The following is a 21789-nucleotide window of genomic DNA, read 5'->3' on the forward strand; positions in this document are numbered from 1 at the left end:
TGAGATGCCGGAGCTTCACTTGTCAACAACCAAACCGCGTAGCCCCTCGAGAGGTTATATTACACAGCCATCAACGCCATCAACTGGTCGATGGTAACGAGTCAAGGTAAGTTCGATGAAGAGAGGAGTGAGATAGACTTGGCACAAGACGATGTCACGAAACAACAAGTACAAGGGCAAATGACCAGGCACACCAGGCGCAGGTAGCGCACACCTGGGGGGTCCTCACAAACAGACTTTTTAGCTCAAGATGCACACACCCCAGCTTTCACGATGCAATCAACCGAAACAACGCATACACCCCCACAATCCAAAGCTGCGGGTGCAGCATCTCAGGCAAACAAGTGTTGTCAACTGACTGACGCAACCGTGTACCACCATCACTCGGCGGCAGACGCAAAAATGACAGCGTGTAGAAAAAACAGAGTGTTTGTGAGAGCACAACGAGATTGTGCACATGATATATCCCAACAGACAAAGCAGGAGCTGTGCTTGAGCGGCTGCTTACGCAGCAGCTCACGTCTCATGGGCAGGTTCACACTCCGACTGTCCGCATGTGGCACTCGTGCCATTGGAGTCGTCAACGTGATTCGTGTCTTGAACCTGCGAGCCTCGAGTCTGGCCATGGCCGTTGCTGTTGTTGTGACTCCGGAAATTGCGATTGGGATCGTTCGTCTGCGAGGAGCGCGCGCCTGCGTCCTTGCTCGTCCCGTTTGAAGTACCATTGCTGTACCCTGTATTGCCGAACGATAGCATGGTATGCGAGCCAGTCAGCGCTTCGCTTGTCATTTGTCGGGAGTCTCGCGCTGAGCCTGAGTGGCTGTGCGGCGTTGCAAGAACCACAGACGTCACGTTCCGTGAGGACGAGTTGCCTGAGCCACTGCCAGAGGTGCCGTCACCGGATGACTCAACCTGTGCCCGACCCATGCCGTTGTCCCTGACGGACACAAAGTTTCCATTGCCATGGCTTTTGACTGCCCCGGCGTCGTCGTCCGTAAAGGTCTGCATTGTGGTGGCCTCGCATTCAGCGGTGCCATGAGGAGAGGACGGCTGGTTGTACTCCTGGCGGGTGCTGGTCTCGCAGGTCCGTGCGCTCTGTGTGCACGCAGCGTCGGTCTGGGTGTACGGCTTGGAATGAGTGCGAGACATGGGCTTGGTCGACTCTGACTTGCTCTTCTTCAGGTGCATTCGATGCTTTTGAAGGTGGCTGGCCACGTTGTCGCGTGTCAAGCCGTCCACGTTCATATACTGCAGGATCAAGCCGCGAGTCAGATGACGCACGCTTAGGGATGGCCATTTAGATTACTGGTTGTTTACTCGGCCAATACAGGTTGATTAACAGCACTTATATAGTAGCTAAGAATCTCCTTTAAGCAGGTTCTGACTTAAATGTAAGGAATGAGTCAGAATCTGACTTAAGTGTAAGCATTGAGTCAGAACACGCAACTAAATTCAACCTCGCGACCAAACAAATGCCTTAACGACAGGCTTCCGTGGTTCATATCAAAGCAACTGGGGCCTGCCAGGGCCTTAGCTTGTACTAGGACTTGTACTTGGCATTCACTGCAGAGATGGAAGAGACGGGCGCGGAGACTCCGCGCCCTTCTTCCCTCCACTAGCCCTGTCGTAATAATGCGCAAGCTTCATCTGGCACTGATGCTATTAGACCTAGCAATACCTGGAGGACGTTGGCGAGGGCGCTTCTGAGCACGAAGAAGGCCTTGAGCAGGAGTCCAGTGATGAATTCAACTTCCTTGCTGATGTGGCGCAGCCTTAGATGGATAAGGGCTGTGCGGTGCATGCATTAGTTCGCTTGTTTTGTGCTCATACAGTCATGTGCATGCTCAAAGTAAAGCACACATGTACTGAGTTGCCCAACATCAGTGAGGCTTGGATAGAAGAGAAGAAGGGAGTTCAATTGCAACGCAGAAACTGTCATTTCACAAACGATTCCATGCCCTGTCAACGCTTCAGCGTAATGCTAAACAACCAATAACTTTCGCCCCGGAAAACCATTCTTGAAGGGCCAAACAACAGCTAAATTCCAGATTTCATGTCTGCTTAACTTAAGCCGACATTTGTTCACTTATTTAATAGCTAACTATTACCCGTCAACCTTAAACGGCCATCCGTACGCACGCACAATGATGAGCCGAACCTCGACGAGGGCCCAGTGTGAGGCTTACTGAGCCGCACGTGTATGCTGCAATGACAAGGCAGCGGCACATGAACATTGAGGGGATCGAAGTGGATAGGCGTACTGACGCAGGCTAGAGCTGCGGGCTCGACTATTGTGACCGTCACGCATGTAGTGAACACCCTGTCTGTGGCACATTCAGTAGCAACAAGGTGATTGGTTAGTGCTTTGCAGTATCATTCCGTACATACCTAGTCGAGACTCTAGTTTTAGAATACACGTAAAGAGGCAACCAACCCCCATTTTCCGAAACAGAGGGTGTGCGACAATGCGTACTGCAGTGCAGCTCCTCAGGACAGATATCACGCGCAAAATGGAGAAACACCCTCGTGTTCTAAACAATTAAGAGAGCTTTAAACACAGAGCTCCGAATTACCATCCAATACGTGTTGCGAAACCAGGTGTTGCTGTGTCTTGACGCCGAGCATGTCAATGTCAACGTCAGCATAGAGCTGGGAGTGGCAACGGTGACTTCAAGCAAGTGCCCAAAAAATATCTGAACATGTGGTGAGATGATACCTCCAAAACTGTTTTTGGCACAGCAACCTCAATGCCGCCAGCCCGCAAGACAGCCTCCTCGAATCGCTGGTGAAGCTCAGGCGTCCAAACGAGGCGTGTACGCTTGAGCGCAACGGCCTCTAAATGGGCCTGTCCAGGATGCAAGCCACCTTGATCAGAATTCAACCGGGCGCATTCATCAGCTGTGCGTTTGACACCACGGTTGCCGTCACTCATGCCCTGGCGTGGTTGCATGGTGCCCATGTGCTCATAACCTGCATCATCGCTCAAGTCCATTAAACCAAGATCCACACCCCTTGAAAATTCAATAGGGGAACTGGAATCATTGAGTCCAACATATCGGAAGGAAACTCGGCAAACTTCTCTGCGTACTCTAAAGGCCATCTTCACGCGATATCAAAATATCAACGGTATATGGCAGGGGAACTCACCTGGCATTTGGCCTGGGTTGCCCATTTCCATCAGGCCAGTGTCATTCCTTCGAAACATGCCCGTGTTGTACATGTCGTGTGAGGGGTAGGACATCTGGCGAGGCCGCTGATGAGTGAAGGTTGGGTGGTAAGGATACATGCCAGCCTGGTGAGAGAATCCCTGCCGCGAGAATCCGTTCGCATCCCCTGGCATGCACGGATAGTTCATACCTCCTCCATGTGAAAGCTGAGTATGCTCATTCATATACTGGTTCTGATAACCAGCATGCGGGTGGAGGTCGCCTGGCCGCATGCCTCCAGGCATGCCGTATCCATACGAGTACACATTTGGCCCAGGAAGGAAGTACGTATCGTGCATGGGGATGCCAAATGAATGACATAGCACTGGTGGCACGAGTTCGATGTTGAGAGGCGTCAGGTCTGGCCGCTGATCGTTGCCAACCTCAGGGAAGGTGTTGGCATCCCGACCATGATGATAGTCATGGAAAGCCATCAAAGCACGTCGGTGGCCCGCAGAGCTGGGTTCCGCTAAGGATATCAGTTTTGTAAATAAAAATGGCACTGATCACTGCGTAAAGGGAGAACAACCGGCAGCAAGCAAACTTAAGGTACTGGCTGCAAGCGTATCCAACAGGGAGATATGCGGATTTATGGCAAATAGCAACACAAGGCGGGTACGTAAGGTGTGTTCTTCAGCATCTGCAAATGCGTGTGCTGATAGCGAAACGCAGGCCAAAGTAACAAGGATTGCCCGAGAAAAGTGCAAGCGCCATGGGATTGCTAGTCAGGATCTTTTTGGCAGGATTTTCGCCGGAGAGCTCGATGAGTATCTGACCGTCACAGATATGGACGCGATGCGTGCATATGACGCATCCAAGCCCACACGTGGCCTGCACGTGGCCAGCTGGGGACATACCAGATCCACAAATCTCATATCTGCGAATCTATTCACAGTACGCGAGATATTTATCAGCAGATATTTCAAGTGGTTGGCACGTGAGTGCAGCGACGCCAGCCAGCGCTATGCAGCGAGGACGACACCAAGGAGCATGAAATTTCGTCACATCTTGTTTATGCCTGGCTGAAGGTCAACGTCACATCGTCATCCGTATTTGTTTCGGCAGTGTGCACTGTCTGCCAGCTGCGGACACTGTGGGGATATGGGGATACTAACTTGGGGAAACAAGATACTTGGGCGCTTTTTTTACGTCACAGCTCATACCTGTGGCAAAGTGGGTCAATAATGCTCATACTCGAGTGCGTCGGAATTTGTGTTTGGAAATGGTGAATAACATGCAGAAAACTGTGCGAAACGTCGTGCTATCGGCCAGGCTATGGCATGGCCTATAACAGTAGCTAATGCACTATTCACAATTCCGCAAAACAATGCAAATGCGGTGGATGAGGGCTTTCAGGATATGAGTTGTGCTTGGTGGCAGAAGGCATGTCCGTATCGCCCTGCAGAGCCTGAATTATGGCGTGCCAACGAAAAGTACCGGTCCAGGCAACAAAGTGCGTTAGTGCAATAAAACCCTGCTTGTACACAATTGCTAAGCGTGACTTTCTGAATCTTAAGGCTCTCGCTGTATCGTCGTGGTCGCGACGTTCGTGCGGTCATGACGGACCAACGCGCTGTGAGCAGTCCAGCGCAACTATTCAACTTTCAATCAACGGGCCATTGATGCCCAAAGACGAAAAATCGTTTGTCTAAGTGGAATACAACAGTCGTGGTTCACACTCGGTGTGTTCTGTTTTTACACCATTTGGCGTTCGTTACGATGTAAACTTTCATGTTGTGACTACAGCAGCTTGCGCATACTGCTGCAGTGTGCAGTGCAGAGACCATGGCATGGTTTATGCCATGTTCCTGGCAGCTCAGGGCTGTTCATGAGCAGAGCTATGTCAAGCCTGGCCTCACGTGCGGACAAGCCGCAACATCTTTGTAACCCATGATTGATGCAATCACACACCAGCATTCATCTGATGAGTGAATTTCAGATCCAGGTACACCAGTGCGAGTCATCTTCAGCAGTTCTTTGCTAGGGCAGCCCACATACAGCGCATGCACTTGCTTCATATCCTCATCATTGAAGCATCCACTCCTTCCCCCAAGTAGATGGAAGTTCGTGGCAGCTCTTGCATCTCTTCACCTTCCCTGCATCAAGCAACCAGCCAGTCAATGTGTTGACAGCATGACCTCTCGCCTGGCAATCCTAGCAATCGACACAGGTAGAGGTGTGACCTCAGCAATAAGTTCTTGCTCCTTTTGACACAAGACAGCACCTCCTAATGGGTATAGGATTCAGGAGGAAGGTACAAGGTACACGGTGCAAGCAGGTTGGTCCAAGGGCAGTCCACAATATGTTATGGACACTTTACCCAAGCAGGCCTTGTACAGACCAAACTGGCACATCCGAGGTGGGCTTGAGGGGCTGACAAAGTCCTGCCCGCAAAACTGATTGCGCTTATGGAAAGCACCCTATGATGAGGTAGTTTGGGTACCTTGCAAGAAGATATCCAAACATGGCAACGAAGAGGCAATAACTCGATCAATCGGTAGTCACGCCACGTAGTCAACATGAGTGAGGCAACCTCATGCATTCAACACAAGTAGAACGCTCTGTAGGAAAGGGTCCATGCACAGCTCCTCATGGCAAAGTATCCTCCCTAACAGTGTGGTTATGCATGACAAGAGTGGAAATGCCCGTCCAATGTTCTTTATGAAGCTGGACAGCAAGAGTGCGTCGGTCTCTTCAAAGCGTTTTGCAACCATTGTGGCAGCATTGGCTGAAGCTGTTACGGCGTATGTCGTGCGGTGGGTCTTTGACCCTGGGCAATTCAAGTGTTCTCGCCACGAGCGCGCCCATGACTCAAGCCTCGCAATCAGTCCTGAGAGTCCCCCTCAAAAGCACATGCTATCTAAATCACAGGTACCGTAGTATATTCAATTACACAGAGAGACAGAATCACCATAGCTCAGGCCGCAACAAAGAACCCAACACACACTCGCAACGGCACAATGACCCCTTAGGGTACGTCAGCAACAGGAACTAGCAGGCCCTCCTGGAAAGCTTCACCGGCCGCTCTCGCAAACACTCCAAGGCCACGGCAGTACAGGACTCCATTACCCCTGCACAACGAGACACTGAGCTCACGTAACGCATTGGAGACAAAGTCGCCCTTAAACACAACCCCAGCGGTGCTCGCCGCGGTGGCCAAGATGTTGAGCAGCTGTGTCGCCAGCTTGCCCAAGCGACTGTAAGACTCGTGTGACAACGGGACGAAGGCGTAACCATTGGGATCGGCGTTCTGGTACCGTGAGCGCTCCCGCTGGTCGCGTGCAGCTGCCGCTCCGCCAGCCCAGCGTGCTGCCTGCAGGTGGGAGGCTGCAGCAGGGTGCACCACTGAGATGTCGAAGTCGTTGAGACCGTCCTCCAGGACAGCGAGTATGTCTCCACGTGCTTGGTCTTGAGCTGCAACGGCTGCGCCTTGAAAGCCCGGCAGCGAGCGAAGTAGTGGTTCCACTGACGTGGCAACACCCGCGCGGTGGGCAATGCGGCGCCAAGTCCCAATTAGGAGGTTGTGGCGCAACATCACTGTCCCCGCAAGGGACCTGCATGTCATGGCGTAGTCCATGTTGCCTGGTTGCATGTAGCGCCCGCAATAGCACTGTAAGCCGGGAGTGTGGGTGGGCAGCTGCGTCAAGCCAAGGCGGTGGCGCATGGAGCTGATGAAGTCTGAGTCCGTGAGCTGCAGCGTCCTCGCCACGGGTAGGGTTTCCAGCCAGATGGATGCCGGGCGGCAGGCGCAGCTGTGCAGGCGGGCGAGATTACGCAGGCTGACGTCGGTGTCGGTGCCGAATGACGCAAGCAGGTCAGAGTGTTTGCGCTCTGCTGTAAAGCGCGAGAATGTCCGTTGGGCGGAAGGTAGGACGCTGTCAATGTTCTCCTCATTGACAGCGAGAGCTGTGGGGGCCACAGCGAGTGCTCCTCCCCTACCGCGTGTAGCTCTTGCCAGTTCTGCGTGAGGCTCGCTGAGTTGGGTCCTGCGAAAGGGCGAAATTGCAACGGCCCATCTCGCATGATGGTCTCCGTCATGGCTGCTGCAGACAAAAAGGAGGCCTTCGCCTCCTGCGCGCTGGTGGTGCGGATGCCCATGCCCCCGAGGCGGAGCGGTAGGGTAAGCTGGCCGGCGCGTACGTCCACGTGTTCGGGGCGCTGCATGATATGAAAGGTGGCTTTGGCGGAGCGGTCCTTAACGCGTTGAACTGCATCGCCGACGAGGTGCCACGGGGCAACTCGAGGCAGGTGTGCGAGGCGCATCTGCGCGGAAGAACGCAGGAGAATTGGTCTGGCGCAGAGAGGGGTGTGTCCAGCATGTTGTCAATGCTTTTGCACCGTAGTATATTTCGTTACACAGAGGAGAAACTACCACAGCCGAAGACGCAACAACCACCAAGACACACGCGTTCGAAAATTCAAAGCCACAAACGGCCGCACAACAGCACAGAACTACCATACTCAAGGGGCACCGAAACGAACGTGGCGCAACCCACTTGGCTGGGAGTCAAGTACGGTTGCGCGCAAAGGCAAAGTATGGCAGAGCCATGCTCCGCCAACCGTTCTCAGCAGTGCGCTCCTCACGAGGCAGTCTCCAGAGCGCCGTCAAGGAAGGGAAAAAACCAAGGCGGGAGGGTGGAAAACAGAAAGGGAAAACCAGGATCATTACCGGGCTCTCACCGTTTTCACCTAGTAAAAAACCCGGGGAAAAAGCCACCCTCCCGCCAAGGAAAAAACCTTCGTCTTCACCGTAACGCCAAACCTGCATAGCGCCCACAGAGTAACCGGTAACACAGAAACCCAGGCTGAAAAAGAACGAATTGTCGGCGGCAAGCGGGAGTATCACCACCAACGAAAGGACAAGAGGCCGCAAGAGCCGCAGGAGTCGCAAGAGCCACGGGAGTCACAAGGGTCACGTTTGAGCCGCAAGAGCCGCAAGAACCACTCGAGCAACACAGGCCGCAAGAACCACAAGAGCCCTAAGAGCGACAAGCGCCAGATCAGCACAGTAAGCAGGGGGGGGCAACAGCAGCTGGCACAGGCGACCGCACGCCAAGGGAACAGGAAAGAAGCACATGCAAGGAGGGTGCTTAGCTGGGCAAACGCCGTGGGCTCAAGGTGGGTAGGGCGCCCAAGACGCGCCTCAAGGTGAGTCCAAATCCATGTCCGACTCCACATCGGACTCCAACTCCGACACCGATTCGGGGGGCAAGCCGGGGAGGCCAAGAACACGGCGGGAGAGCAAGCGGGGCCGATTGGCAGCCGCGTCAGGAAGCCGAGCAGCGGCCAGAGCGCCGGGCCAGGAGACGGAAACGGAAGGGGCGAGCGGGCCCATGCCGACGATGATGGCCGACGCACCAGCCGCGGTGGCAGTCGTGAAAATTGTGTTGATGACTACCGTCCTTGCTTGCTCATGGACGATACATTTGAGCATGATTGCACCTGAACTCTTGCAATGGCAGATGCTTGCTCATCACGAATGTACCTCCAATTTTTTTTCGCCTGGTTGAGTAGTATATTTCATTACACGGAGAAGCAGAATCATCAAAGCTCGAGCTGTACCAGTAAACCAACATTCACTCGGAAAGGTACTAGTAGAGTAGTATATTTCATTACATAGAGAAGCGGAATCATCAAAGCTCGAGCTGTACCAGTAAACCAACACACACTCGGAAAGGTACAAAGACCCCTCAGGGAATATCAGCAATTGGAACTAGCAGGCCCTCTTCGAAAGCTCCACCAGCCAAGGTCGCCAAAACTCCTAGGCCGCTTCTGTACATGAATCCATTCCCCCTGCACAAAGAGACACCGAGCTCATGCAATGCACACTCAACAAAGTCGCCCTTGAGCACGACGCCCGCGGCACTCGCAGCAATGGTATATAGTAGAGTAGTATATTAGACATTTGGATATATTTTTTTGAAGCGTGACGCGTGACATTTAGTATTTGTCCGTCTTTATGGATAAATCGCCAGAACGTGACGTGTGACATTTAGTACTTGTCCGTCGATAAGGATATCAGTGGCGCCGCAGGCGAAACTATTTTGGATGTACAGCATGTTGTGAGCAAGCATTTGCCATTGCGCGCATCGCAAGAGTTCAAGTTCAATCATACCCAAGCGCATCACCCATGTGCAAGCAAGGTACGGCTATCATCGTTCGGCAGCTGATCCGCCATCATCGATCAAACGGGCTGGTGCAGCCTGGGGCAACAGAGCTTTCTTCCTTGCTCGGCATATGCTTTGGCGTAAAGCAGCTAAACATTTCTTTCTGTCTAGCATTGTCTCTGTCGCCACGGCGCAATCACTATCGCTGCTGTCACTAGTTAGTGTTCACAGGGATAACATGGCTCTTGTATGATTCCATTCATGACAGGCTTCATTCTGGCTTGCAATTATGGCGTTCCATAAACAGAAAAATGTTTGGGCAGCGTGACGCGTTACATTTAGTATTTGCCCGTCGATACAAGTGTTTTTTCCCTAGCGTGACGCGTGACACAACATAAATGCCGACACGGATGGATATGTCTCAGCGTTACGCGTGACCATCCGAATGTCTAATATACTACCTTTGTCCCATTTACGGCCGACTGGGAAAGCCGGCAACTGAGCTGCTCAACACCCTGGCCATTGCTGCGAGTGCCGCGGGCGTCGTGCTCAAGGGCGACTTTGTTGAGAGTGCATTGCGTGAGCTCAGTGTCTCTTTGTGCAGGGGGAATGGATTCATGTAGAGAAGCGGCCTAGGAGTTTTTGCGACCTTGGCTGGTGGAGCTTTCGAAGAGGGCCTGCTAGTTCCAATTGCTGATATTCCCTGAGGGGTCTTTGTACCTTTCCGAGTGTGTGGTTGGTTTACTGGTACAGCTCGAGCTTTGATGATTCTGCTTCTCTGTGTAATGAAATATACTACCTTTCCGAGTGTGTGTTGGTTTACTGGTACAGCTCGAGCTTTGATGCTTCTGCTTCTCTGTGTAGTGAAATATACTACCTTTCCGAGTGTGTGTTGGTTTACTGGTACAGCTCGAGCTTTGATGATTCTGCTTCTCTGTGTAATGAAATATACTACGGTATGTCAGCTCCATGCGCCACCGCCTTGGCTTGACGCAGCTGCCCACCCACACTCCCTGCTTACAGTGCTCTTGCGGGCGCTACGTGCAACCAGGCGACATGGACCACGCCATGACATGAAGGTCCCTTGCGGGGACAGTGATGTTGCGCCACAACCTCCTAATTGGAACTTGGCGCCGCATTGCCCACCCCGCGGGTGTTGCCACGTCAGTGGAACCACTACTTCGCTCGCTGCCGGGCTTTCAAGGCGCAGCCGTTGCAGCTAATGACCAAGCACGTGGAGACATACTCGCTGTCCTGACGGACGGTCTCAACGTCTTCGACATCTCAGTGGTGCACCCTGCTGCAGCCTCCCACCTGCAGGCAGCACGCTCGGCTGGCGGAGCGGCAGCTGCATGCGACCAGCGGAAGCGCTCACGGTACCAGAACGCCGATCCCAATGGTTACGCCTTCGTCGCGTTGTCGCATGAGTCTTACGGTCGCTTTGGGCAAGCCGGTGACACAGCTGCTCAACGTCTTGGCCACCGCAGCGAGCGCCGCTGGGGTTGTGTTCAAGGGCGACTTTGTCTCCAATGCGTTACGTGAGCTCAGTGTCTCTTTGTGCAGGGGTAATGGAGTCCTGTACCGCCGCGGCCTTGGAGTGTTTGCGAGAGCGGCCGGTGAAGCTTTCCAGGAAGGCCTGCTAGTTCCTGTTGCTGACGTACCCTAAGGGGTCATTGTGCCGTTGCGAGTGTGTGTTGGGTGCTCGTTACAAGCGACAGGGCTGGCAAAACAGGAAAAAAACACAGAAACACTGAAAACAATGTCACAAACAAAGACAAAACACACAAGAAAACCAGCAACCTAAGCCACGCCGGGATCTTCCTGCGGTGCATCACACCCTGCATGTAAGTCCGAGCCGACGTTCACGGCGATACGAGAGAGGGATTTGTAGTACATGCACGCGTTTCCCTTGTGCACAAAGCACAGGTGAGCTTCCGACGGACGCCACGTACGAAGGCAGCCTTGGACACCTGGTTCCCCCCCCCTGCCGCCAAGTCGCCAAGCTCCGAAAGGAAACGCGAGGCGGCGGAGCCCATGCGGCCAAACGACTCCACGGCGAGTGGGATGAAGTCGTAAGCGGAGCACTCCCCAAACTCCTCGAAGGCTCGTTGCTTCCGCAGCTCCGCCTTCGCTGCCGCGGATCCGGCAACCTCTGCGGCATCGCGAACAAACGACGCGGCCACCGGGTGCGTAACAACGCAGTCCATGACGCGGAAATGGCCGTCAGGCCAGACAGTCAAAATATCCCCGCGACGAAGACCACCAGCCCCCTGCGCCCCCGCAGCTGCAAGGCTGCTGTATTGCGGTTCCACGCTAGACGCGCAGCCCGCACGGTGGATGGCATGGCGCCAGGCCGAAACCCAGTAGTTATGGCGCATCGATGCCTCACCTGCATTGCGGTTGCACGAGAGAGCGTGGTCCGGCGTCGTGGAGTCGCCGGCGGTGCAGTGGCAAGGCGGAACATCCACCGCCGTTGTCACCCCTAGACCGAGCAGGTGACGCCCCGCTGCAAAGAATTCTCCATTGCTAAGGCGCAAAGTGGGCGCGGTGGGCAGCGCAGTCAGCCATGCAGATGCAGGTCCACAGGACGCGCTGCGGATACGCGCCGCCGCGCGCCGACCGTCTGCGGTGGTAGTGTCGCAAGCTTCGAGGAAGGTCGCGCCCAAGCGATCGCCAACGAGGCGTGACACGGACTTCTGAACCCCGGGCAGCTCCGCTTCAATAAACTCGGTTGGCAGGTCACGTGCGCTCTGGTCCCATTTGCATGCCTCGGATGCATCATCAAAGACACGTTGCCAAGCGGTCAACAACCCCGGCATTGTCACACTCGAGAAAGGCTTGCATGCATCCGGGCCTTCCTTCATAACCGCTTGCGCTTTGGAGGCCCCCGCCACCAGCGCCGTGGCGTCGCGCAGCCCAAATCCGCCGTGCCACAAGGGGAGTTTGAGCTGTTGAATCGCACTCACCGACCGCGCTCCAGTTACAGGCACCTGAAAAGCGCAACAGCGGCCGCTGTAATGGCTTCCTCCACTCGCGCAACGCTGTGTTGCAGGGAGCCCCACGGCACCGTGCGCATGAGGTGCGCCATGCGAAGGGAAAGGGAGGATCGGAGCAAGGCAAAGTGTGCCTGAAGACTGACCGGCAAGCCCTGAGTTTGTGAATCTGTGCGATAACGGAGTCCGCGCGGGCGTCCAGGGTCGCTGCCTCATACCTGTCCGTGCCGATCGGCGTGCCGCATACCGTGATTCCCTCCGGGTGTGTCGGGTTCTTTGTTGCGGCCTGAGCTATGGTGATTCTGTCTCTCTGTGTAATTGAACATGCGGTATGCGTGTCTCGGCACCAGTTGACCACACTTGAACAAGCACGTCTTTTCCACAATTAAACCTTCTGACGTCTTCGTTGTTAACAAGGGAAATTCAGCAGCCCACATGTTAGGCTGTAGGGCGAGACAGCCGTGACTCATCCGATGTCAGGATCGTGACGGGGTATTGAGTTTTTACGTTGAAAGCTCTTTAAGAGCTTAGTAATACTAACACAAACATCAACTAACAAGACGACACTGGAGAGCTTGCTGACAACAATTGGATTAAACACACCCAGTTGCTTAATGAAATAAAAGAGTCTAAGCGGCAAGCGCACGACGACGGTCGCAGCTTGAAAACGCGTCTGTGGTTGTATGTGCTGGGGGACGTCTTGCAAGCCGCTCATCAACCTCATACATCACGCCACCAATTTTCACATCCAACAAACGGTGGCAACAACCGCCAACACAGTCAATGTACCCACACAGGGTGCAATACAGTTGTGGACCAGAACACCTCGTTGACGCAGACCAATATCATGCATGTGCTAAAGAGAAAAAGGGGGGTATCGTGAGTTTGCACATGCGCGAAACGAGTCTGCAGCCTGTCAGGCGGGAAGGCAAGGGGTTATGGCTCCAACCATCTCGGTGGCAACAAACCCATTATCAAAGTGCCATTCTTCGACGCCATGCTGTGGCCGGCACGGCGAGGAGTCACTACCGGCGCTTCTCTGCTTTGCCACGCCCCGCAACAGCCACCTTTTTGCCCTTGTGACTGGCATCCCGCATCTTAAGACCCGACGCCTTACACTTGAGGATCGCCTTGCGAGCTACCTCGGCCCCGGCAGTGTCGCCGCCCTTTGCGTGCAGCTGTTCGATAAAGTGCCAGATGCTCTGCAGGTTTGAGTGATACTGGTTGCCACCGGTGATCTGAGCCATGATGCTCACAACCTGCTGCCCGTACTTGTATGCCTGCGTTGCACAGAAGATGATCGATCAATCAGTACTAGATGACACAAAAGCCAAAGCTACTAAAGGTCACTGCTTGGTAAACATTGGCCGCCTATAGTCTGCGCTGCTAGGTTCTGTACCTGCCTACCTGTCTACGTAACAGGGATCATGCTCAGAACTGTTGTTGCAAGACCTGAACTGAAGCCAGGACGATGAACAGCATGGATGTTGATGTCAAAACGATGATGTGAAAGCCACACAAGCACTTCGCATGGAGTCGAAACAGCGGTTCCAGGTGATGATGCTCACATCCATGTAGTGCTGCACTTGTCGGAGATGCAGATCCCCCTCCCCCACATGCTTCCAGGCTTCGTTGAAACCCCTCCAAACACGGATGTTTATAGCTTATACTGTCACTGCCACGGTCTGTCACATCGGTCACAGTAGCGGTCACTGCACAAAAGTTGCGGAAGAGGTCAGCGTTCATCACCACGCTTGTCAAAAGACCTTCAGCAACTTCCATAAGAAGCAGCAGTACCGTAGGTTTTCTCGGCAACAAAAAAGTGAAGTTGTCAATGACCCCCTGCTGTGAAAGGATCGGCAGCGGTAACGATGGCTCCCCTGATTCGGCCCCCATTGTCTAATGCAGGATCGCTCATTGCGATCCAATTCATCATTGTTACAAAACTCCCAAATCCATCAGCCGACGCAGGGGCATTGGCGACTTCGTGAGCAACCTGGGAACCACCAAGCTGACTGCGCTGACTGACCGCATCGCTCAACGCGATCTCCAAAAAAGGTGCCAAGGGAGGCTCAGAACACACCTCGGCATGCTCTCCGACATCCATGCTAAGCTCAGCAAGAGTACGGTACAGTGCTGGCAGGTTCCGGCTGATTGGCTCAGCATACTCTGTGATCTGTGTGAGGTTCTGGAACACACTACGAGCCTCCCGCATCAAGCTCTTGTCGTTTGTGCGCTCCGCCTGGAGTTTAAGGTTTCCGGCGAGGAATGAGAGGTATATGGCGGTGCCGGGATCGTCCTGTACAGCAAGCACACGTCCATGTCAGAGCTTTGCCAGGATGCCATTTCGACCCCCATGTCTGTCTCAAAAATCCACGTATTTTCGGGTATCTGACCCAAAACATCAGGAAGGTCTGGCAAGACACTGGTCCATGTTGCTTTGATCAGAGGCATCGGCAGCAACCTTGCATGTCGCTCGGAAGCATCAGCAGTAATAGCCCATGGCATTCACGTCAAAAGTCGTCGGCAGCAATCATGTAGGCCGCCAAATGGCGACGTTGTTCCTCTCAGCAAGCCTATCACACTGCTTTGCAGGTTTGAAGAAGCGAGCATTGCCAAGACGCAAATGGTCATGCACCATGAAGCCCAGGCGGCTGACGCAGGGTGCCCTAGCACACCGAATGATTAACCACACACTTATGGCTGGCAGCTGGCGAGTTGAGCGTCTGTTTGCGCAAGACCAGCGGCCAAGAATGGCACCCCATTGCCCCTCGAGTTGACGATGCATTTTCTACAGCCATCGCTCCAGCAACCTCATGGAGGATGGCAACTTGGAGTGCAGCTTGGCAACCAGCGTAAGAGAGGAGATGAGCATCGGCGAGTTACCTTGCCATGGGCCCGCTGAGAAAGCTCGAGCGCGGTGCGAGCATGTTCGCCGGCTTCAACAATGCTGTTGCAGCGGCTGGTGAAGCGGGCAAGGTCGAGGTAGCAGCGTGCGGTGCTGGCCCACGCCGCCTTCACCGGGTCCCTAGGGGCCTCTACTGTGGCACCTGCCGCCGGTGCGGAACCGCCGTTTGCCTTGGGAATGGCTGAACCCGCGCTGTGCTCTGCCTCCGCTTGCTCTGCGCGCGCTCGGCATTGCTGTGCCTGCGCAACGCTTACCGGCGTTATTGCTGCGGAATTGGGCTGGCTACAAGACAGAGCTTTGCCAGACCCAGTCACTCTTCAGGTCGTATGCCCGAAACTGCATGATTTTTGGGGGTGAAATGGGGCCGAAACCCAGAATGACCCCCAGTTCTGCCGAAGCACTGCTAGAAGAGAATGCTGCACAGGAAGCCACTCGCGGAGACCTACCTGTGCGTGTTGGGACAGTCATCGCAGCTTGTATAGGAGGGCTTGGCACGCAAACTTAGAACGGCATTCCACCGAGTCGAGCGTGAATCACGCGGCATTACGCGGCCACAGATGGATTTGAGAGAACTCGCCAATCTCGACTGAGTCACATTTTATCCGACACCAAGTCAGCCCAACTTGTCAAGCCTCAAGCGTCACCAAGTCGACTTGCATTGCTTCTTTGCCAGGCTCCCATCCCTTTCCTCAACCGCCCTCACCCCATACAAAAGCCCGCCCCTCAGTGTTTCGCAGGCAGAGTGATGTTTTTGGGGTCGAGATGCCTGAAACTATATGAATCATGGGCACTGAAACGGGGGTCGAGCCCCAGTTCTGGCGAATCACTGCCGCACCTGCTGGAGAAGGAGTTCACGAGCGCTATCCTTCTGCTTCAGAAGTTCAAGCACCTCCACCAGGTTGTTGCGCGCGAGCACGACATACTGCGAGTCTAATCCGTGCTTCTCCAGCACTACTTCCATGTGCTGCTTGTGCAGTGAGAGAGCGCGCTTGTACTTCTGCTGCTTCCTCAAGACCGTTCCCATGTTATTGATCAGCGTCGCCTCGAGATTGAAGTTACCGCCCATCGACGCCGCCTGCAGCGCACAGCTAGCGGGTGAATAAAACGGCATTCCTAGTCCTAGGAATGCGATGGAAAGGCTCAGGCCGGGCATGACAGAGCAGGCCTAAACCAACACACAGCAATACCGATAGATGTGCATGCAGCCTGAACGACCGCAACCCCCAGCGCATCCCACCTAGCTGGGACTACACCATATTTGCTTAGTGTCAGCTAGCGAGAGGAATAGCTACTCCCACGAAGCAACATCCGAAGAAATCGCGACAATTGCGGAAGCTCACTTGCACATACGACGGTAGCGCTCTACCCACAGTGTACCCCACCCCAGTGCATCCCACGTAGTTCAATTACACCCATGTCTATGGAGCGCAAGCAGTCTGATCGACGGTGGCGCCCTCGCCCTCCGATGCATCCCACCCAAGCGCGGACGGCGTGCCTGAATCGCTCCATCAAGCATCCTCTCGGCCTCGTCAAACGCGCTGACTTGGAAGAAGAAGTCTGCTGCCGTCGAAGCGTGCTCAGCGTACTTGCTAGGCCTACAGTTGTGCGTCGCACAGAACTCGACATCACCTAGCAGCACAGCCACTCCCCGCTCCACGATCTGATCATGCGAGTAGGATCCTGCAGGCGGGAAGACTGCGTCATTTAACTGATCAGTGATTCGCAAGCCCCTGTGAATTTCCGGGTCCAGATGCCCGATGATGCACAACATTTAGGGTGACAAAACCTTGCGGTCAAACCTCAAGCACTGGCAAAACATTGCGACTGATAGGTGCGGATGATGTCACATGTTTGCAACACTGGGCTACACCTCTCACCCTGCAGACCTTCATGAGGTCGGCCACGCAGATGGGGCCTGCCATCGAGCATTCTGGTCTCAGCAGTTTCAACCGCGCTCGTAACTTTGTACCAGCTGCAATGCCCCCTACTGTAGACTCCGCTGGACAAATCCTGCTGTCCAGCAACATGACACAGACCCCATGCAACGGCGGACAGCAGTAGCAAGGCATACATTGTCAGAAAAGTGTAAATTGTGTTGGGGGGGGTAGCGTGCGGTGCCGAGAGGCGGTTCCCATCAAAGCGGGGTTTGAGAGTGACATTCCAGGCCCCCAAGCCCCCTGATTAAACCCTTGCAAATCCCGACGTTCTCCAGCTTGCGCACAAGGGGATGGAGGTAGCGGCATTCCAAGGTATTGCCCGATGGTCGATGAGGGTCGCACCCGACTGCAATGACTGAGCGATCTTAACAAGCTGCTCGTCCGCGGCCTGTTCGTCAGCGGTGGGCGGCGCGGTAGGCTCGATGTCCTTGCCTGCCAGAACAATGGGGCTGTGCTCAAACACGTCTGTGTCGTTTGCGGCACACTCCGGCGGCGACGAGTCATCCTCCTTGTCAGCAACGACAGCTTCCTCCTTCGAATCTGGCGGCGACGCGGCATCCTCCTTTACATCCACTGCTACACCCTCCTCTGGTTCATCGTCATCGACGATCTCGCCCTCCTCTGGGGGCGATTTCGGTGCGGAACTTGCACCGTTCGACGCGCTGGAAGGCGGCGTGGCCGGCATGGCAACCGGCTCTGTAGTGGAGGCCTGAGCTGCCGCTGCTGACACCCCGGAAACACCGGACACGCTGCCCGCTACCGCTGCCGTGCTGCTTACCGAAGCATCGCTGCCCATGGAAGCAGCTGCAACCACAGGCGCCGCGGCGAGCGCAGGGGCGCTCTTTGCTACAGCCTCTACCTTGCGAGCTCCCGGCGTGGCTGCCGGGGCCTTTGGCGAGGCGGCTTTGGGGGAGATGCTCTTTGGGGACTCGGCGCCCCGCGAAGCAGAGGGCGGCACGAATGGCCGAGCGTCCGCATTCAGCTTTGCGAGCGCCACCTTGTTGTGCTGCTCCTGCGCGAGCTTCTCTTTCGCAGCCGCCGCCGCGGCATCTTGGTTCGACGCAAGCAGCGCATCTGCATGATCATCCGAGTCCACGACCTCGCTCCAGGACCGCCTTGGTGCGAGCTCTGCCGATGCTTTGCTATCAGAGGCGGAGTCGACGGGCGCTGCGGCCTTCGCCGCCCGTGTCGGCTCAGGTGGTGCGGTGTCGGACTGCTGAGCGGGCTTGGATGGAAGGGGGGCAGTCGGTGCTGCTTCGGAGCTCACTTTCACGGTCTGCACGGGTTTACTGGCTGGCTTGTCCCTTGGCGTCAGAATCACGCGCTCCTGTTCTGCAGATAGCTGCGGAAGCTTGGGCGCTGCCGAGAGTTTCACGGCTGCCGCGTTGTCTGCCGCAGAGCCTGCTGAGGCTGGTGGATGCGCGGGCGTGGGTGGGGGCGCGGACGTTGGTGACTTCCGGACCGTGGGCCTCAGCGAAGGGAGACCCTTCACACGAGGTGGCTGCAGGTGAGCACGTGTGCTCGGATCTTGTGGCAATGCTCGAGTATGATTCTCGCTCGGTATTGGCACGGGCACTGGCGCCGACGTGGGCGCAGGAACGGGTTTCAGCGCAGGTAGCCCCTTCGCCTGCGGCTGCACGGCTTTCGGTGAGGCTGCTGCTGCTCCATTGTCACTGGATGAGGATGCCACAGGCACAGGCGCTGAAGCTGCCTTGGGCACAGGCGTGGAGCTCGCTTCACTGGGCTGAGCTGGCTTCGATGCCTCAGTTGCTACGGTTGGAGTGGCTGCTGCAGTGGGCGCTGGGGCTGCAGGGGAGGCTGCAACAGGTTTCTTCTTGGGCCTGCCAAGTGCAGGCAGTCCTGCTGCCTTTTTGGCGCTGGGCTCTGGCTCGCGTTGCGGTTGCGATACGTGGGCAGGCGCCTTCGAGGGTGAGGCTGCTGGGGTTGGCTTTGCGCTGGACGCCGGCGTTGGCTTCTTTGTGGGCTTCTTCTTTTTCCTTGGTGTGCTGCTCGGGGTGCTGGCAATGCTGCCACTGCAGCAGTAGGACGTATGTCAGGGCTGTATGGCTTCGCGCTGGTCAAAGGGTGGCAAGTATCCCGTTCGCGCTTGTCCTGACTTTGTACGCAAAGCCTTGGTACCAGGGTAGCAAGCACCCAGTGTGATGCCAAGGGAACACTGGAAGCACAATGCCAGAAAAAGGCTCGCTGTATCATCGACTTCACATTTCGAAGCCAGCAGACACTCCTTCCCTCTGTTGAATTTTTTAATTAACGAGCCCAGGGTGGTAGAGTGAGACCACGACAATGTCGGAACGTGTTCAGGTGGATCAGTCATCAGACAGCGTACCCAACGTGGCCAGCAAATGGCCCCCATGATCATACGCAATGAGACAGAATTCAGACTGTGAAGATTGAGTGAGTCAGAATGCAAGCTTGTCTTCGCAACGCAGCGACGTTTACGAACTACATCAACACATAGTAGGGTGCCAGTCGAAGATATCAGCTCTCCCGAATATCTTGTCGTGCACTCCTGCTGAGAGCATGCTCTCCTCAAATCAGTCTGCGGGAATTAGAATCACTTGTTGCTACATTGGTCTGCTACCTGGATCCGTGCACGGACCAGACAAATTTCGGATTGCTGCGTTCCGAGATGCCTACGACGTTATGATTGCACAAAAACCCTAAGTGCCGATTGCAAAGCCACCGCAAAAAGGCAACCCTTTACACCGGGTTTCTTTAAGCAAATCATGAAGAGAGGAAAGCAAGAGGCGTGTACTCGCTGCTTTGCCAATGTTGCACAATGGTGCATCCCATCTGAAGCAAGGAGGCAGTAACCATACGATGGTACAGAGGACGCCAGAAATGAACGAAGGCCTTTGGAAATGCTGGGACGCGGTGCAATCAGGTAGCTCAGCAGATCTGAGCAACGGACATATGCCGACCCTAACGTTGAACAGCCTATACCTGTCAAGCACCACGCGCGCAATGGGTTCTTACAGCGCTTGCATGTAATTACAACGTAGCTGTAATTCACTTAATGCGTTGACCTTCGAGACAGAGTGGCGTCACTCTGCGAGGACTTGGGAACGGCACCTTGCTTTAGATACAGCCGCTCGAGCCTTGCGTGTGGGAGCTGCCTTCCGTTTTGGACGTAGACCAAGTACAGCACCGACAAAGCATAGAGCAGTAATTGCAACTCCTGCAATCACCAGTGTGGTGCTTCCGCCAGGAATCTTGGCCACAGCGGTGGCGAAGCTGGAACTGCCTTTGTGCTTTGAGACCTTCCTCGGAGCGGCCACCACAGGTTCCGGAGAAGGCTCGTCGTCCGCAATGTCCTCGATGTCATCATCTATGTCGAACGACAAGTCGATGTCATCCTCGCTCAGGTCTGCCATGGCTCTGTTCAATATACAGCAAGAGAACCTTCGTCAATCAAGATGGCAACTATGATGACAGTCTCAGACGAGACCACTGTAAGAAAGGAATTGTTTCATGATCACACAGTGCTGCTTCCCTGAATATAGAGGTAGGTGCAGTGCCATGCAGCATGGTCCATGCCATGAACTGTTATTCGAGTAGTCGCCAGTGTTGTTATGACTCAGCCGGCTGGCTGGCGCGGCTGTGACACGGTCTGCAACTTGGTGACAGTTTGTTGCCTACCAGTTGAGCATGCCAGCCCTTCATGTGCAGCCGCTCATCAACAGTTCCAGGTACGTCTGGTGCCAGGCATGTGTATCTGGTGCCAGGCGTTTACTTCGCGGAAAATGCGGGCGTGCGGTCCAGTCACCACGGCGCCCCAGGAACAACAGGCTTCAATGCCGTTGACAACGGTGTCTTCTTGTCGTTGCATGCGCGTATATGTAGGACACTGGGATTAAAGAACACGCAATTTATGTTGAATGAATGATTCCAGATGGGACGCTCCTACCGCGATTGTTGTGATCCCCAGTACCCATGTAGGTTGCATGCAAACGGATGACTGATTCTCGTGCTGTTTCATTGAAAGCAAACACTCAGGTTCAATATTAAGAAGACCCTGCTTGCTTGGTCGCGTCCGATACCGCCACATCTCATTTCCATCATCGTGCCAATCTGTATACTGGAGAGCACACGCCGAGAAAGTGAAAAATTGCCAAGATTATGTTGATCATCTCTTTCAAGACATGAGCAGATATGTAGATGCGTGTTACAGCAACTTGTGGGCAACAGGTGGACAATGCATGGGCAGGACTGCCGCCCATGGGGAGAAAAATAATCCGTTTTCTGGAAAAATACTGATATCCCGATGTCTCGACGGAGCAAATGCTTGCGGATGCTCACAAAGCAAGCGATTTTCGCCGCCTGCTGTGACGCGTCGTTGATAGGGTTCCTCAGCGCTTCAAGAAGGCAGCGGGCATCCTGCCCGGCATGTTATACAGGTATGCATCTGGAAGCTCCCCTCCTCACATTTAGCCTAAACCAAGGTCGTGATTGCGGCATACTCGAAGGTGGTGTCCTGGAGTTGCTCGAGCCCCTGGGCGAAAAACCCTTGCTCTGCCGCAAGGCATGTCGATCAAAGGCTCTTATCACATCCTTGCTTTGAATCTGCCTGAAGATTTATAAGTTTTATTTGTTGTACTTGCATTTGTGCGTTCTGCA

The sequence above is a fragment of the Nuphar pumila genome, unplaced genomic scaffold (genome assembly GCF_984573655.1).
Source record: "Nuphar pumila unplaced genomic scaffold, dmNupPumi1.hap1.1 HAP1_SCAFFOLD_432, whole genome shotgun sequence".
In the NCBI taxonomy this organism is placed as follows: Eukaryota; Viridiplantae; Streptophyta; class Magnoliopsida; order Nymphaeales; family Nymphaeaceae; genus Nuphar; species Nuphar pumila.